This window comes from Gopherus evgoodei, chromosome 1 (assembly GCF_007399415.2).
Source record: "Gopherus evgoodei ecotype Sinaloan lineage chromosome 1, rGopEvg1_v1.p, whole genome shotgun sequence".
NCBI classification, from domain to species: Eukaryota; Metazoa; Chordata; order Testudines; family Testudinidae; genus Gopherus; species Gopherus evgoodei.
Window position 1 is genome coordinate 159,025,468 of NC_044322.1, and position 16,724 is coordinate 159,042,191.

The 16,724-nt window shown below is 44.5% G+C and overlaps 1 long non-coding RNA gene across 1 annotated transcript; it reads right to left on the reverse strand.

Annotated features, from left to right (window-relative positions):
* Positions 1 to 6,444: 6,444 nt before the first annotated feature.
* LOC115658239 lies at positions 6,445 to 16,136 on the reverse strand. Its single transcript, XR_004002214.1, has 5 exons — positions 16,106 to 16,136; positions 15,223 to 15,363; positions 9,136 to 9,230; positions 8,539 to 8,614; positions 6,445 to 7,955 (listed from the first exon to the last, which is right to left on the reverse strand). It is a non-coding gene; the product is annotated as an uncharacterized LOC115658239 (long non-coding RNA).
* Positions 16,137 to 16,724: the final 588 nt, after the last annotated feature.

The following is a 16,724-nucleotide window of genomic DNA, read 5'->3' on the forward strand; positions in this document are numbered from 1 at the left end:
CATTTAATGGAGGAATAAGAGCGTTCTGCTTTGGAACAAAACCAAAAAAATGTGAAATTGTCCATGAAACAGGCATCTGGAAAAAAAAAACTGTTTAGAAAAAAATCAGAGAGTTTTGTTCTGCTCATTTTGAAGTGAAATTTGGCCTGGCAGGCTGAAGAGGAGCCAAGAGCCTGGAAATCATGGCTTAGCTGGGAGTCTTGGACCTTCTGAGCCCACGCTTCCAGCTCCCCTTCAGCACATCAGGTGGGCTGTCCCAGAGCAAGGGACCCTGAAAACCCTGGGTCCTCATCTCCAGCAGTCTGCCAGGCAAGCTCTTCCAGAGACAGAGACCCTGGAAGCACTGGGGTGCTTAGTTCAGAGGCAGTAAGCCTGAAGGGCTCACCTGGAGCCCCTGACTCTGAAAGCCCTGATGTCTCCAGAGCCAGAGTATGAAAGTCTTGGGGTCCCCTGGCCAGGGAGAGTCTGCATGGTGTTCTGTGCTGGAGCTGTTGATCTTGGAACTCCTTTTCCATTGAAATTGATGGGACCACTCATGGAGAAGGTTCTACTCAACTTATGTAAATGTGGCAGAGTCTGACCCACTAGTAGAAATTATAGTGTAAAATGTAAAATATAAATGTGATTCACTTAGTGTCCCTGAATCCAAACTCTCATTAATGCAGACTTCATGAATAGATCTCATACTACAAAATTAACTCAGCAATTACAGCTTCACTCAGTCTGTTAAAGACACTATAGCATTGACTTTTCACCACCTCCATATGCACATTAACTTTACCAGTCACATCTACTACAAAACAATGTGAAAGAAATCTTTAATGCTGCAGTGAAACTACACTGAAGTTGTTTTTTTTATTACATGTTAACAATGTATAATGTGTGTTTAATACACAGGAATTTTAACAATAAAGTTATCCTGTGCTCTCCTAGATAGAAGGTGAAAGCAAAAATGTTTTATTGGGTTCAAAATCAGGTAAAATAATCTTGCTCATTCTTACTAATGATTAGGCAGCATTCAGAGAATGAAAAAGTAAGGAGGAGTATTGGGTCAGATCCTCAGCAATTCTCTCAATGCAAAGACAACAGGGAAGGTGTTACAATCCTGATGCATTCCCCCTATTGGATATCCATAAATCTTATTAACATGCTCTTGGATTGCTGGGGCTGGGCAGAGATTGGGCACTGTCTCTCTGGTTCTGGGCCTCTAGGCGCACACTCCATGTGCAGACCTTGTGTTTGACACCCCTCCTGGTGGTGGGGACATCCAGGGTGAAATTGCCCAGTCCTGAGACTAGTGCCAGTTCTCCCAAGCTTCTCCAGTAGCTGCTACAAGCTCTCAGAGTTGAACCAAAGCTGTGGATCCTTTGGTTTACTGTTTCCATCATCAGGGACTGAGAGTCTGCAAAGGATTTTCTACAAATACACACATTTTACTCATAGAGTGCGCACAAGAGAAATACAGATCCACACAAAAATAATAAACAGCTGAACACAAAAACCTTCCCTGCAGAGTCCTTGCCACTTGGAGAGCCCTTTGGGTTTTGGTCAGTCTTTTTAGGGTCTCAAGACCCTCCACTCCGTCTCCTGCCCAGTCTTGCCTTCTTGTTCTGGTTGATGACAGAGAACTATTACAAGCAGACCTGTTTCTCTATCAGGTGATCCATTGCTTAATTCCCACCTATCTGAAGTCTAGACTGGAAAAACTGGTTTCCTGCAGCTTGTCCACCCTCTTTAGCATACCCACTGCAGTGCCAGGACAAAATCATACATTGCTAATGACCGGTGATCACTGTGCAATGTTCAAACTGTGCCAACACTTCTTGGAATTCCAGTCTAAAATGGAGGCAAAAGGGAAGGCAGTACACTCTTACAATCAGAATGGTGCTCACTCAAAAAATTAAGTTTTTAGTTTGATATAGATATATACGAAATTGTCATATAAGGCAAGAGCAGACATCTACAAATCTCTGGAAATCATTGGTTTCTTACTAATACTCAGGGGAAATGTCCAAGTCTGCATTGTACCTTCTGTAAGAACACAATCATTTTGGAGAGGTCCCGTTGTTCACCGAACACAGAAGGATACATTTTTTAAACTATGGATGGGGAGGAGGGTGTGGCAATTACAGAAAGTAACATAGATTTAAACTGCCCTTTATCTAAAGGACACAATGGGCATTATAATGGGGTGGCACAGAAGCTGTGTAAATTGCAGCATAAAAGAATCAACTTTTGAACCTTTGTCCTCTAAGCAGACTCACTACAGAATTTTATTTTCCTTTACAAACCGTAGAACTTGCACTAAGAAATGTTCACTGGCACAAACAATGGATGCCTCTGTGACCACTGCTAATTATTACTGTGATGTTTGTCCTGTTTTCAAATGAAAATTGACATGGCTGAAGTATTTTCGCACATTTGCCTTCTCAGTGAAAGCAAGCAGATCTTTAGTCTTGATCCTAATTTGTAACTAAGATCATAAAAGTTCATGTTATGATGAATATAGACAGTTAAACTCTCCCACAGAGTTCCTGTATTGTACTTGAGAGAAGAGTTTGGCCCATGTGCTGTATAGGAATGCACACACATGTAAAGAAACACAGACTTGTATTATATCCTTAAGCTAACTTGTTTCTACAAACCACCCCATCCTTTTGTTACTCTCTGAATTTGTGCACACATGAGATGTGGCTGGTTTTCATGATGACAGTCACAGTGTTTTAGACGGGGATCTAGCTCACAGATTGAAAAAGCAGTTCTGTCTCTCAAGCTGCTTCACACAAACTAATAATGGATTAGTAATTGGCTTTAAATAGCTACTAAACAACATCAGAAGGGCCAGCTGAGAACTGAACAGTAGGGTACAACTTTGGGGTCATTTCCCTGCAATGTTAACCATCTCTCTCTCTCTCTCTCTCTCTCTCTTTTTCCCCCCAATTTTCTTTACACTCTGATGCACATGCACACACTAGCATGAAAAGTACTTGGGCTACAAAGAGGAAAAAGGGAAACATTTTTTTCCTTATTTAGAGTTTTAAAAACTCTTTTTGGCTTTAAACCCACCTCTGCTGTGCTAACAGGCTTCAAGTATTATGCAAGCAAAATATGATGAAAACATTCTAAAATATAAGAACATAATACTGATAAAACATAATCCAGCCTTTACAACACTTCATATAGCAGTAATAACAAAAGGGCAGAGAGGGACTAGCTTAGAACAAAAGGAAGAAGGGAGGGTGATGAACAAGAACCTGCAGTAATCATACTAAAAACACCTTTAGGAGAAAAATACAGCTCCAAATCTGCAAGCACTTACGCCCATGCTTGACCTTACACCCTGGGTATGTCCCCACGACATCTGGGAGCATGGGTAGACAGACACATGCTAGCTCTGCTTCAGCCAGCACTCTAAAAATAGCAGTGTGGCCATGGGGGTGTGGGCGGTGGCGTGGACTAGCCACTCATGTAGGTACCAGAGGACTGAGCAGGTTTGTTAGCTTGAGCTGCCCCACACTGCTATTTTTAGTGTGCTAGCTTGAGAGTGGAACTAGCCCAGGTCTATCCACACAGGCTGCGGCTGGGAAGCACGCTCCCAGCTGCAATGTAGACATAGCCTGTGAGTAGTTGTTATAACCTTATTCCCAGATTTGGACCTTAGCGTCCAAAATATGGGGGTTAGCATGAAAGCCTCCAAGCTTAGTTACTAGCTTGGACCTGGTACTTGCTGCCACCACCCAAAAAATTAGAGTGTTTTGGGGCACTCTGGTCCCCCTGAAAAACCTTCCCTGGGGACCCCAAGACCCAAATCCCTTGAGTCTCACAACAAAGGGAAATAATCCTGTTTCCCTTCCCCCCTCCAGGTGCTCCTGGAGAGATACACAGACACAAGTTCTGTGAAACTACGCAGAGTGATTCCCCCTCTCCGTTCCCAATCCTGGAACAAAAAGGACTTTCCTATTCCCCAGAGGGAATGCAAAATCAGGCTAGCCAATTCAACACACACAGACCTCCCCTGATTTCTTCCTCCCACCAATTCCCTGGTGAGTACAGACTCAATTTCCCTGAAGTAAAGAAAAACTCCAACAGGTCTTAAAAGAAAGCTTTATATAAAAAAGAAAGAAAAAATACAAATGTTCTCTCTGTATTACGATGACACAATACAGGGCAATTTCTTAAAAGAATATTGAATAAACAGCCTTATTCAAAAAGAATACAAATCAAAGCACTCCAGCACTTATATTCATGCAAATACCAAAGAAAAGAAACCATATAACTTACTATCTGATCTCTTTGTCCTTACACTTAGAAACAGAAGATTAGAAAATAGAACTACTTCTCCAAAGCTTAGAGACAGCAGGCAGACAGACACAAAAGACTCAGACACACAATTCCCTCCACCCAAAGTTGAAAAAATCCGGTTTCCTGATTGGTTCTCTGGTCAGGTGTTTCAGGTGAAAGAGACATTAACCTTTAGACAGACACATGCTAGCTCTGCTTCAGCCAGCACTCTAAAAATAGCAGTGTGGCCATGGGGGTGTGGGCGGTGGCGTGGACTAGCCACTCATGTAGGTACCAGAGGACTGAGCAGGTTTGTTAGCTTGAGCTGCCCCACACTGCTATTTTTAGTGTGCTAGCTTGAGAGTGGAACTAGCCCAGGTCTATCCACCCAGGCTGCGGCTGGGAAGCACGCTCCCAGCTGCAATGTAGACATAGCCTGTGAGTAGTCCCATTGAAATCAGTAGGATTACTCACAGTGCATAAAGTTAAGCGTGGGTGCAAGTCTTTTTTCATGAATCAGTATTTATATTTTAGGTAAGGAAGAGGAGAAGATGGATTTCAGGGGGATCTTCTGAGAGCTCCACTCAACACACTGAGTAAAATCCAGGGTCCATTGTTTCCAGAGTAACACAAGAAAAGGGAGAGAAAAGTCCTATGAGGATAGAAGAATCCCTGCATTGAAATGAATTTCTTGAATATCAGGGTGGAAGTGTGCTGCCCTGATCTAGAGCATAGATTAGAGCAGCAGAAGTACTGCTCTTACATATGCCAGCTGGTTTACAGGCCTTTAGGGACCCATACGCCAGATGAGCATAGGCAGAGCTCCTCTGAGCTGGGGAAATTCTCAGCTGGTCAGATTTGTCTGATTTCCAACCTCTTTGTGCCACTCCAGCAGGACAAAAGGAGCTGAACTGCAACCAAAAGTCTGGCCCCTCCAGCCACAGGGTTTGTTACAGGTAAATGGAACAGTGACAGAAAATTACCTGAATGCTACATTTTTCAATGTGGACCAAATTCAGAGGAGATTTAAGTGCTAGTGTAAGTTATTCATCATTAGACCTGATAGAAAAATATACAAATCCAAAATGTTGACTGTCTGTTTCATCAAAATTTTGACACACATACCCCAAAATGGGGAGGCACAAAATTGTCCCATATTTTGACCAGCTCTATTCATCATTAGTAATTCCATGTAAATTAGTTTAGGCTGGTGTAATTGTATATAGGCGGGGGAAGGGAGAGTCAGTTTGTATCAGGGAAAGCAGCTAGTAGGTGTAACATAAAACATACCTCTAAAATCCTGTAGTATAGAATTAGTACTGTACTATCAATGGAGGTTCGTGAGATAGCGTACCTTCAAGTGGCCACTGATCTCTTCAGTCAGGCCAGGTGAAAATACAGGCCATTTATCAGATAGACCAGGAGGCTTTCAGCATTCCCAGGATCCTTCGCTGGTCCATCCCTGGCCAGCAAGCTTGGGAAGGAAGAAAGAAATGAGCTACTAAAAGAGGGAGTGTAAAGAGGGAGATGATCAGTAAGCGGGATTTATCTGAACTGTGAGGTCTCAATTAGGGGATCTGCTTTCTGTGGGTATCTTTGTCACCTCAAACTGTGGAGAGGGTCTCTTCCTTCTGAGAGGAGGCATCTTGGGGGGCAGGGATAGCTCAGTGGTTTGAGCATTGGTCTGCTAAACTCAGGGTTGTGAGTTCAATCCTTGAAGAGGCCATTTGGGGATTTAGTTGGGGATTGGTCCTGCTTTGAGCAGGGGGTTGGACTAGATGACCTCTTGAGGTCCCTTCTAACCCTGATATTCTATGATTCATTCTCATGTATCAACATGCTGCCACTAGAGTCAGGAAAGCTGGCTCCCATCACTTCCCTGCACAAGCACTACTACAGCAGTAACACCCGGTGGCTCATGGTCCTCTTGGGCCTGGTCTACAGTGGGGGGGATCGATCTAAGACACACAACTTCAGCTATGAGAATAGCGTAGCTGAAGTCAATGTATCTTAGGTTGACTTACTCTGCATCCTCACTGCACGAGATCAACGGCCGCCGCTCCCTCGTCAACTCCACTTCCGCCTCTCGCCCTGGTAGAGTTCCGGAGTCGACAGGGAACGCATTTGGGGATCGATGTATCGTGTCTAGACGTGACACAATACATCGATCCCCAAAAGATCGATCACTACTTGCCGATCCAGTGGGTAATGTAGACATACCCTTGTTTGCCTTAGAAAGGCTAGTCCTGTGCCTGTGACACAACTTCTCCATAGCATTGGCAGCTGCTGGGGTGAGATATGGTCATCACCATGCTTTCTTAACTTATTTTCTTTCCTCAAGTTCCCATCACCACCTTGTTCCAAGGACGTTTGAAGCAGTGATCTAAATGTTACGGCCCATAGGACAAACACAAGCTGATAATTGAAGTCTATAGAGGAGAAACTCTGTGACTTCTAGTTGGGGGTGGAGGCAGCATGACCTCTTTCATGGCACAAGTCAATCTTTCAGAGCTGTGTCTGACACCGGATTTTCTAAAACTGGACATGTTCAGCTGCATTGATGTCAACAGCTACAGGAGGTTTTACGGTTTCAGACAAAGCTGGAAGTTTGAATTGGTCCTGCACTGACTGTGTGATGTTGTTTACACAAAATCCAACGTGATAATCAGAAGGCTAGGGAAAATGGGAGTAATTGCAAACTGGTGAAGTGTTGTATTCTAGGAGGAACCTTTTGTCTGCGGAGTGTTTTTCTCTCTCTCACTATAGGATATCAACGTGCTGTTCTACTGAATTATTTTGATATTGCTATGAAATGAGTGCACATTACGCTACAAAAGACTGAAAAAGGAATTACAAGTACAGGGAGCATACATGCTGGAATTAGGGATTGGGGGGTGCTGCCACACCACCTGGCTTGAAGTGAGTTCCCTTATATACAGAGTTTAGTTTGGCTCAATGACTCTCAGCTACCCCATTATAAAAATCGTTCCAGCACCCTTGGCAGGGAGAAACTGAAAGCTGAATTGGAATCAATAGTCCAATCTCAAAAGAGTGGTAATTTTGATATTGGACCAAAAGCAAATATGTGAAGAGGGCCCAGCTAATTCCACCACATAATTTCTGTCCCCATTTCCAAACTCCATCTCTTCTCTTTCCATGTCACCCCCCTACCACCATTATATTCTCTCTCTGCCCTGCACCCTCATGCCTACCTGTAAGCAGCTGTGTGAAGACACCCCTGTGCCTGCACCATAGCTGTACTGCCAGTGTATTGGAGCCACACAGCTACGCACCAGCAACTTCCACACAGCCACTCATCAAAATCAGCCCCATATCAGCCCCCAGCACAGACACACCAGGAACATCCCATTGCCAGGATCACAGACAGACCAGCTGCTGGGAGAATGTGACCAGAGCTCCAGTTCTCAAATCCCTCTCCTCATTTCCCAGAGGGGTTCCTCACTCCCCATAAAGGAATGTATCAAGTAGGGACTATTTGCACCCATAGAGAGTCACCAAGAGCTATTTCTCTCTCCCCAGTAGTGTTCAGCAGACTGGAAGGGAGATGGTCCAAAGTTCATTCTTGCCCATCCAAGTAGAGGGAGCTAGGCGACAGGATAGGAGCTCTGTGGTCTGATGCTTCCATCTGACCTTGTCTCAGCCAGAGCTCTGTGCTGAAAGCAGAATAAACAGAGCAGTCAGATGAGCGAACAGCTGGACAACCTGGGTTGAGCCCTAAGGCATGGCAAAGGGTGCATCTCTCCCCGTCCCACACTCTCTCTCTCTCTCTCTCTCTCTCTCTCTCTCTCTCTCTCTCTCTCTCACTATACAGATACTGTGAACCAGAAGAAAGATACAGTGTAAGAATTATAAACAAAATGATCAAGAAGTTCCATGGTTCCCAAACTGTAGTCTGTAGAGAGCTATATGGTCATATGGTGCTGGCTCCTCCTTTTTTAGCCAGGTGCTAAGTTGCATTAAAGGGCAGCTACAAATACGTGAAATACTTTCTCAATGTCACTCTTTCATGGAAGCCCTTGCAGTAGTTTCCACAGGGAGATTACATAACCGGGAATGAGATTGGACAGACAGCCTTAACATAGGCATTTCCTGACTTTGGAGTGCTTCACTTTGCAACTGACTATTCTTTTCTGTCATTTTTGGTATGGAGTATGTGCATGGTTCTATTGCTATGTTAGTATAAGTAAGGCTGGTCTTAGGGTTACACAGAAGAGCACAAAAACAAAAGGGATTCACCAAAAAATCTCCCATCCATCTCCTATGGGAACAGCAGGGTCTAGTTTTGTTTGGGGCACCAGGAGATCGGCTAGTTCTGTTTATAGAGGAAAATGAAGATTAGGCGCAGTCTTAAGACATCAGTAAAGGATTTCCAGTTAGCAGTGCCAGCTAATGTTTGTAGATGGAGTTTAAAAGTTATCTAGAGCAGTGGCTCTCAACCTTTCCAGACCACTGTGCCCCTTTCATGAGCCTGATTTGTCTTGTGTATCCTGAAGTTTCACCTCACTTAAAAACTACTTGCTTACAAAATCAGACACAAAAATACAGAAGTGTCACAGCACACTATTTCCGACAAATTGCTTACTTTCTCCTTTTATCATAGAGTTATAAAATAAATTGATTGGAATATAAATATTGTACTTACATTTCAGTGTACAGTATATATACAGCAGTATAAACAACTCATTGTCTGTATGAAATTTTAGTTTGTACTGACTTCGCTAGTGCTTTTTACATAGCCTGTTGTAAAACTAGGCCGATATCCAGATGAGTTGATGTACCCCTGGAAGACCTCTGCATACCCCCATGGTTGAGAACCCTGATCTAGAGGAGTACCTGTTTCTTCAGCTCTCTCATCCCCTACCCAGAGGCTCCAACTGCTCGGTGCCTCCCCACTGAGGTTCCAGTTGCTCACTCCTTTCACCTTCTTCCTATGTAAAAAAGAAATGTGGCATTATTATCATATATTTATTTATCCATTTCATTATGGTAGAACCTACAGGTCCCAACCCAGATCCTGGCCCCATAAATACTAGGTGCTGTACGTATACTTAGGAGGAAATGATGCCTGCCCCAAAAGGCTTGTAATCTACCCAGATGAGACAGCTCATACTTTATCACTACTCCCAGTCTCAGTGCTTTGGGTTCCAAGGTTAAGGAGGATGCCACATCTCACTGTACTGTTTATATGTCCCCCAATGAGGCTTTGATACTTAATACTCTGAAAAAAGAATGCAAGTATGAAATGCTGTCCCATGTGACTCATGTCTGCTTCTTGGGGCATCTTGGGTAGTGCAGTTCCGAAAATGAGATTGTATTGTGTGCAGCTGCTTACCCATGTAACATGCTCTTACAAGTAAACATGGGACATGTTATAATTATTCCAATCTTTTTTTTTTTATATAAAAAGTCTCAGAGGCCCTGATCAAATGCCCATTGACGTCAAAGAACGACTTCTATTGACTTCCATGGACTTTAGAACAGGGCGCTAAATGTTAGTGTTAGACTAGATTCTACCCTCATTGTTTCTCATTCTTGCCATCGGTTTTGTGGTGGAGAGCACTTCCTGAAGAGATCAAGCCACCACTTTAAAATCTACAGGCCCTGGAAATAATTTCCCTTCTCTGATTCACTGCAATAAGAAGGCAGACTCAAGTATAGACAGATCGTACAGGCAGATTTTTTGAATATTTTAAGCTCTCGTTATCGCTATCTAACATAATTCCTAATCTGCGGGCAATGAAAGATTGGTTGCCTGGAAATCTAGGTACATACAGTACTGTTTCTGTTAGCAGTTGAAAAGAAACTGATGACCTTCACTGAAAAGATAAAGGCAAATTCCTGTACCTTAGTCATTTTAGAGAAGCTTATTTTTTGCCTTATGAGGAGAGGGATGAATTTAAAGTATTACAGCAGACAGACTCCACCCCCTAGATTGTTTGTTTATAAAGCACCAGTCCTATGAGAATATCTCTCTTAAATACACCCCAAGGTCACCAAGCTGAAAAAGGCCCTACTCATACTACTTGCAGAACAACCTGGCAGCCCCCTAATACCAAAATTAAGCAAAATGATCTTCTGAGAAACAACAGAAAATCAGACCCCTGTAGCCTCCCTTTTGGAACAATGATGACTCTGAATAAAATCTGAACATCAAAATAATCTGCCCCTGCAAGGCACAGGTGGAGAGGGGGGAAGCAGTCACTTGATTGGAAGACTGTTCCTCTGTTGAGTGCGAAAAGGGATTTAAGGGCATTTGATATTTAGCTGGAGAAGGGGTCATGACTTTCCCTCGCTGAGCCAGAGAAATGTAAAGTAATATGAATTGTTTTCATACAGCTGCCTAGGGGTCATTTCTTGGACCTGGCTTTTTACTCTTAGCCATCTTAGATCAGTGGGGACCTCACAAGAGGGTTGTGGAAAGAGGAAAGGAGCTCAGGGAGACGAGAGCATTCCATGTCATTCTACAGCAAATTCTGTTGCTGATAAAGGATCAGCAATGACACGTATGGAAGGAAATCCTATAAACTGAATCGACACGGCTCCAGTGCATTGCTAGGATAGACAGGGCATAGGCACCAGTCTTCTAGACCTTTTCAGATCAGGGCTTGATGGCACGATGGTTAAAACATTGGCAGCCCACCTACGCTTGCAATCCCATCATTGTTGTCACTGGTAGTGCTGCACCAGTGATCATGCAACAGTGGGAGACTTCCCCAAAATGCTAGCGTAGATAAGGCTAGTCCATCTTTCTTCATTGGACAGATAGAGTGGCCATGAGATGAGGCAATGAGGGCTTGGGAAGGGTGGGAATATAGCTTCACCTCACTGTCAGAGGCCTGGAAGATCCATTATCAACTCTGCCCACAAAACGAAGTGGTACTCATGAAGATCTACCACCATAATAGTTGAATGTTGCTAGTGCTCTGAAGTAGGGTATATGGTGCTTTTGAATTACTTTAGACTCTCAATACCTGTGTGGGAGACAAGGGCAGGTCATTCCATACACAAAGCAATAGCAATAGATTATATTGCTACAGAGTCTTCCATCCCTGTGCTTTCCTTTACTTGGCAAAGACCACAATCCTGCCAGGAGCTCCATGTGGGATGCCCCTCTGTGCTTAGGCAGATCTCTGGCAGGATCAAGACCATCATTTGCACCATGCTAAAGATGGTCCATTATTTATATGAATTTGGAATTGGGGCCTTCCACAAATGTTGCCTACAAATCTTTAGGAGAATCCAAACTCCCAGATTGTGAAAGCCCCATGCTTGCAAACACACACAGGCTTAACTTTCCTCACACTGGGAGTCCCACTGAAGTCAGACTACTCATGTCTGTAAATTCAATCCTGTGCGCGTGTCCCTAGCCTCAGAGATTTAAAGATTACAGAGGTTAGGTTCAAAAAGCACTGTGGGACCAGCAGTGGTTTAGAAATGCCAGGTATCATTATTTTTATTAATAATTAGTCAGGTTAATTTCAGGATTAGACTCACTCTCAGTATCAGGCACTGCATTGGGTGGGCGGGGGTAACAGGAACCATTCCCACTTCAGTCCACTCAGGTATTTTGTTTAACTTGATTAATGTATTTGATTGTGCTGCTTGGAAAGTATGTCCCTTGCAATTGTCCTTTATGCTTTGTGCCTCCATTCCCCACCCACTATCCATGATTTTCTGGAAGTTCTCCACTCAGTCACTATCTGCTTTTCCTGGTCAGGTCAAAATGTTAACCTGATACATTTCTGTTCAGCCACCTTATCTACAGTAACAGCAGCCCCTGTGCATCTTGGAAACAGAGGTCAAGCAATGTTTTCAGTCACAAACACATTAGCCATGGCTGGATTTTTCGTCTTCAATCCCTTTGTCTAGAGGTTGGCTACACATTTGATTGGGGATGTCCAGAGAGAGAGAGTACAGTGATTTAGCTGCTACTTGAGTCAACATATGCTCGAGAGCAGCACTTAATACACTTACAAGATTAAGCCTAGACCCAATGAACGCAGACACAGCATTGGAAAGGGCAGCAAAGGAGGGGAAACGCTGATAACTCCTTCATCATTCAGCCCATTGTCCTGGGCTTTTCAGCATCTTACTCTGAACAATTCTAGCTCAGGGGGATGCTGCTTTGGATTTTTTTTAAATACAGAGAAGACAAAGGAGGGGGGGGGGTTCCCAACCCCCAAAGGCGGTGCTTCATCAGGAGTTGGTTAAAGCAGAAGGTTGCAGGCTGCAGCTCTTATTCTCCCCGCGTCAGTGCTTCCCTTAACGAGCTCTCACCGTGACGCCAGGAGCAGCCTGGCAAATGTCAGCTCCTCACCGATTGTAAGAAAGGGCGGGGGAGGGAGGAGAGGAGACAGTGGCTGTGCGTTGCTAGCCTATCTGGAGCAATCGCCTCTGAATAATCCATAAGGAGAGAATCGATCCCACCTTCAGGTGCAAGTAGAAAGCCACTCTGTTTGCATGGACTTGGAAAAGGAGAAACTGGGAAGGATTTTGTTTTCCTGTTTTCTTTTCTTCTCCTCTGTTTCTCCCTCTGCCCCCCACTTCTTCCTGTCACTTTTGCCCTCCTCTCTTATCTCACTGTAACGCTCATAATTCTGTACAAAACCCCGGGTATTCTGCAGCCCAGTGATAGTGCCCTTCTGTGCAGTGGGCAGCACCTAGCACGGCGGGGGTGCTATCGTGGCCCTATGCTGCAATGGCAGGCGATTCTGAAATCAGTTGTTAATTCGTGTCTCCTAAACTGGGAGCCTGGGAGGCAGAAAAGGCTGCATCGCGCACTCCCTTGGGGAAGAGGAGGGCAGCAGCTGTCATCTGAGACACCTCAGCCCTGTCAGAGCAGAGCTCTTCTCTGAGTCCTCCATGAGTTAGGTGCTGCAGGGCAGGAGGCAGCACTTGCTGTGCAGGGCTCCTTAGCCAAGTAAGAACTGAATTCTCTTCTGGAAGCCCCCTGAGCCCCACATGCTGCTGACTTCCTCCCATTTCTTTACCTCCTTAGCGGCCACACACAGTCCCTCTCCAGCACAGCTCCCAAAGTAGCAACGGGACAAGCTGAGGAGCTAGATTAAAGCAGTTCTCAAACGTCATTGCACCGTGACCCCTTTCTGACAATGAAAATTACCACCCGACCCAAGGAAGGAGGACCAAAGCCTGAGCACACCCACGCTCCACTATCCCCGGGTGGTGGGGTTTGGGATTCGGCCCCAGGCCCCAGCAAGTCTAACCCCAGCCCTGGCAGCCCCATTAAAACAAAGTTATGACCCAGTTTGGAGTCCCAACCCACAGTTTGAGAACCCCTGAAGAAGATGGAAAAAACCTGGCAATCTTGTGAATGTACACAGCATGCCGGGGAAAAGGTAAATTATGTGCACTTTAGGCAGCTGCTTATTAATATTAATGACAGGCCCTTTCTAAATAACAATGATAGCTAGACAATGCTTTCCAGCACCTCTGTGAATTAGGTAGATGAGTAAGCATTAATCCCATTTTAGAGAAGCGGATGCTGAGGCAGAGTTTAATGGTAAGATGTTCTAAAGCACCTCTGTCCCATTTTCAAAAGCACCAAAGTCACTTAGGGGTCTGTGGGTATGTTTACACTGCAAAAACAGTGTGTTCTTAACTCAGGTTAGCTATCTCAGGTTACAATAACAATGAAGAACATAAGAATGGCCATAGTGGATCAGACCCAAGATCCATCTAGCCCAGTATCCTGTCTTCTGACAGTGGCCAGTGCCAGGTGCCCCAGACAAAAGGATCTCTCAAAACTGGGTGACCGAGTCTTTCCACTGTATTCAATGGGCTTTTTCAATCAGGCCCTAAACTTTGTCAGCCTTCCTGTGCAGTTGGAACACCATCTTTAATTCACTGGGTGTCTTCTTTCTCTATCCTTGTCTTGTACAGGAATTGCAAGGGTCTAAGATATATGCAGTAAACTGGGTGCTGAAATGCTACATTGCAGGTAGGGCAGCCTGCAGTGGAGGTGCTGAGGGGTAAAGCCGGCATTTCAGCCCCGACTTTGCATTTCTTTGCTTTGTTGGTTTGTGTTCATCCTTTTAATGATGCCTTCAACCTCTTCTGTGCTGAACCACATGCACTCAGGAAAACGCACACCTTGGATGCTATCGTTGTATCAAGCATATGCATCCTGTCACTTCAAGTCATTTCAGTGGGTCTCCCCAAGGAAATTGCTGTTGATCAATACCAAAGTGACATATACCAGAACTTATTAGAACTGTCAGTAATAACAGTATGAAGACATTTTTGCTCAGCAACTGTATTTAAGGACCTGGTACTGCACCATTAGGATCAACTGTGTGTTTGCCATTGACTTCAGTGAGAGCAGGATCAAAGCCTAAGAACTGAGATCCCATTCCTGCAATCAGGTCCACATGCCTGGTCTATTGCACCCATGTGGAGTCCCTTTGACATGAAAGGCATTCTGCATGAGTGTAAGTGTCCACCAAGGATATAACGACACTGAAATGACTAAGAAAAGTGCCCCCTTCGTATCATATTTGATTTAATCCTTCATGACATTTTGATTTAAAAAGCAAATTAGCACTATGAAAAATCAGTAATGTCCATATTAAATGGATTAAAAACTGGTTAACTCAGTGTTTCCTAAAGGGTGGGTCCCAGCGCACCAGTGAGTCATGGGAAAGTTCTAAATGGGCTGCCATGGCCTGGGTCGGATTAACCTATGATTTATCATTTATCAGCTCAGTGCTATTCAATAACTTTGACAATGATGTGAATGAAATTTTTTTTTTAAAAAGCTGGTAAAATTTACTGATGGCACAAAAATTGGTGTAGTAAATAACAATGGAGCCCAGACAGTTATACAAACCAACATGGATCACTTGGTACAGCGGGCTCATTTGGGAAACATGTATTTTAACAGAATCAAATACAAGCTCATACTTTTAGGTGCTGAAAGTGGTGTCCATCATACACAGGGTTTGGTTCAGTTTGAGTCAGTGGCTCTCAGCACCTCCACTGTACAAATTGTTCCAGCACCATTGGTGCTGGGGTGCTGCTGCCGTTCTTATGGTCTACAAGTACCTATATGGGGAAGAGATTTCTGATTGTAGATAGTGCTGTAATCTAGCAGAAATGGACATAATGACATTGAATGGTTAGAAGCTGAAGCTAGACTAAGATGCACATTTTGAACTATGAAGGTAATTAACCACTGGATATCTTACCCAGGGACCTGGTGGATTTTCCATTACTTGCAGTCTTTAAATCAAGACTATGTTCCTAAAAAATTCAGCTGTTGTTCAAACAGAAGTTATAGGTTTGTTATAAATATTACTGGGTGAAGTTCTGTGCCCTGTTGTGCAGGAGGTCAGATTAGATCAGGGGTAGGCAACCTATGGCACGTGTGCTGAAGGTGGCACACAGGCTGATTTTCAGCGACACTCACACTGCCCGGGTCGCAGCCGCAGGTCCGGGAGGCTCTGCATTTTAATTAAATTTTAAATGAAGCTTCTTAAACATTTTAAAAACCTTATTTACTTTACATACAACAATAGTTTAGTTATATATTATAGACCTTCTAAAAATGTTAAAATGTACTACTGGCACCTGAAACCTTAAATTAGAGTGAATAAATGAAGACTCGGCACACCACTTCTGAAAGGTTGCCGACCCCTGGATTAGATCGTCATGACAGTCTCTTTTGTCTTCAAAATCTGTGAATCTATATCAGAGGGACAAAGACTTCCTCTTACAGGCACTTCTTTAGAAAGAGAGTTCCTGTGGCATTTCTGCTCTTCAAGGAGGTTGTAATAAAGTTCCTTACCGAATTCAGAGCCGTCCTTAGGCATAGGCAGAATAGGCAGCCGCGTAGGGCCTCATTCTCCCTGGGGGCACCACGCTGCAGGCAGCCCAGACAGTGTAGAAGCAGGGCTGCTGGGTCCTAGAGAGAGCCGAATGCAGCACAGTCTGAGGAATGGGATTGGCTGCTGGGGTCTCTGGGAAGGGGCAGGGGTAGGGATTGGAAAAGGAGCTCACCTCCCCTCCGCCCCATGGAGCACCCCCTCCTTTCTCCCTCCTCCCCAGGAGCACCTCTCTCTCTCTCCTCCCTCCCCTCCGTCAGGGCTGGGTTGGGTGAGGTGCTGGGGGAGGAGGGGAGGCTGGCTGTCTGCCTGCTGAGGAATGAAAGTGAAAGTAACTCACTTCCTCCGCAGGCAGCCAGGATTGGAATGTCACACAGGGCTTGGCTGGGGTTAGCCAGATGTGTGAAAAATCAGGATAGGGGATTGGGGTAGGGTGAGCAGATATCCCTATTTTATAGGGACAGTCCCAATTTTGGGGTCTTTTTCTTATATAGGCTCCTTTTACCCACCCCCACCCCCACCCCCACCCATCCCTGTCCTGATTTTACACACTTTCTGTCTGGTCACTCTAGGTGGGGTAAT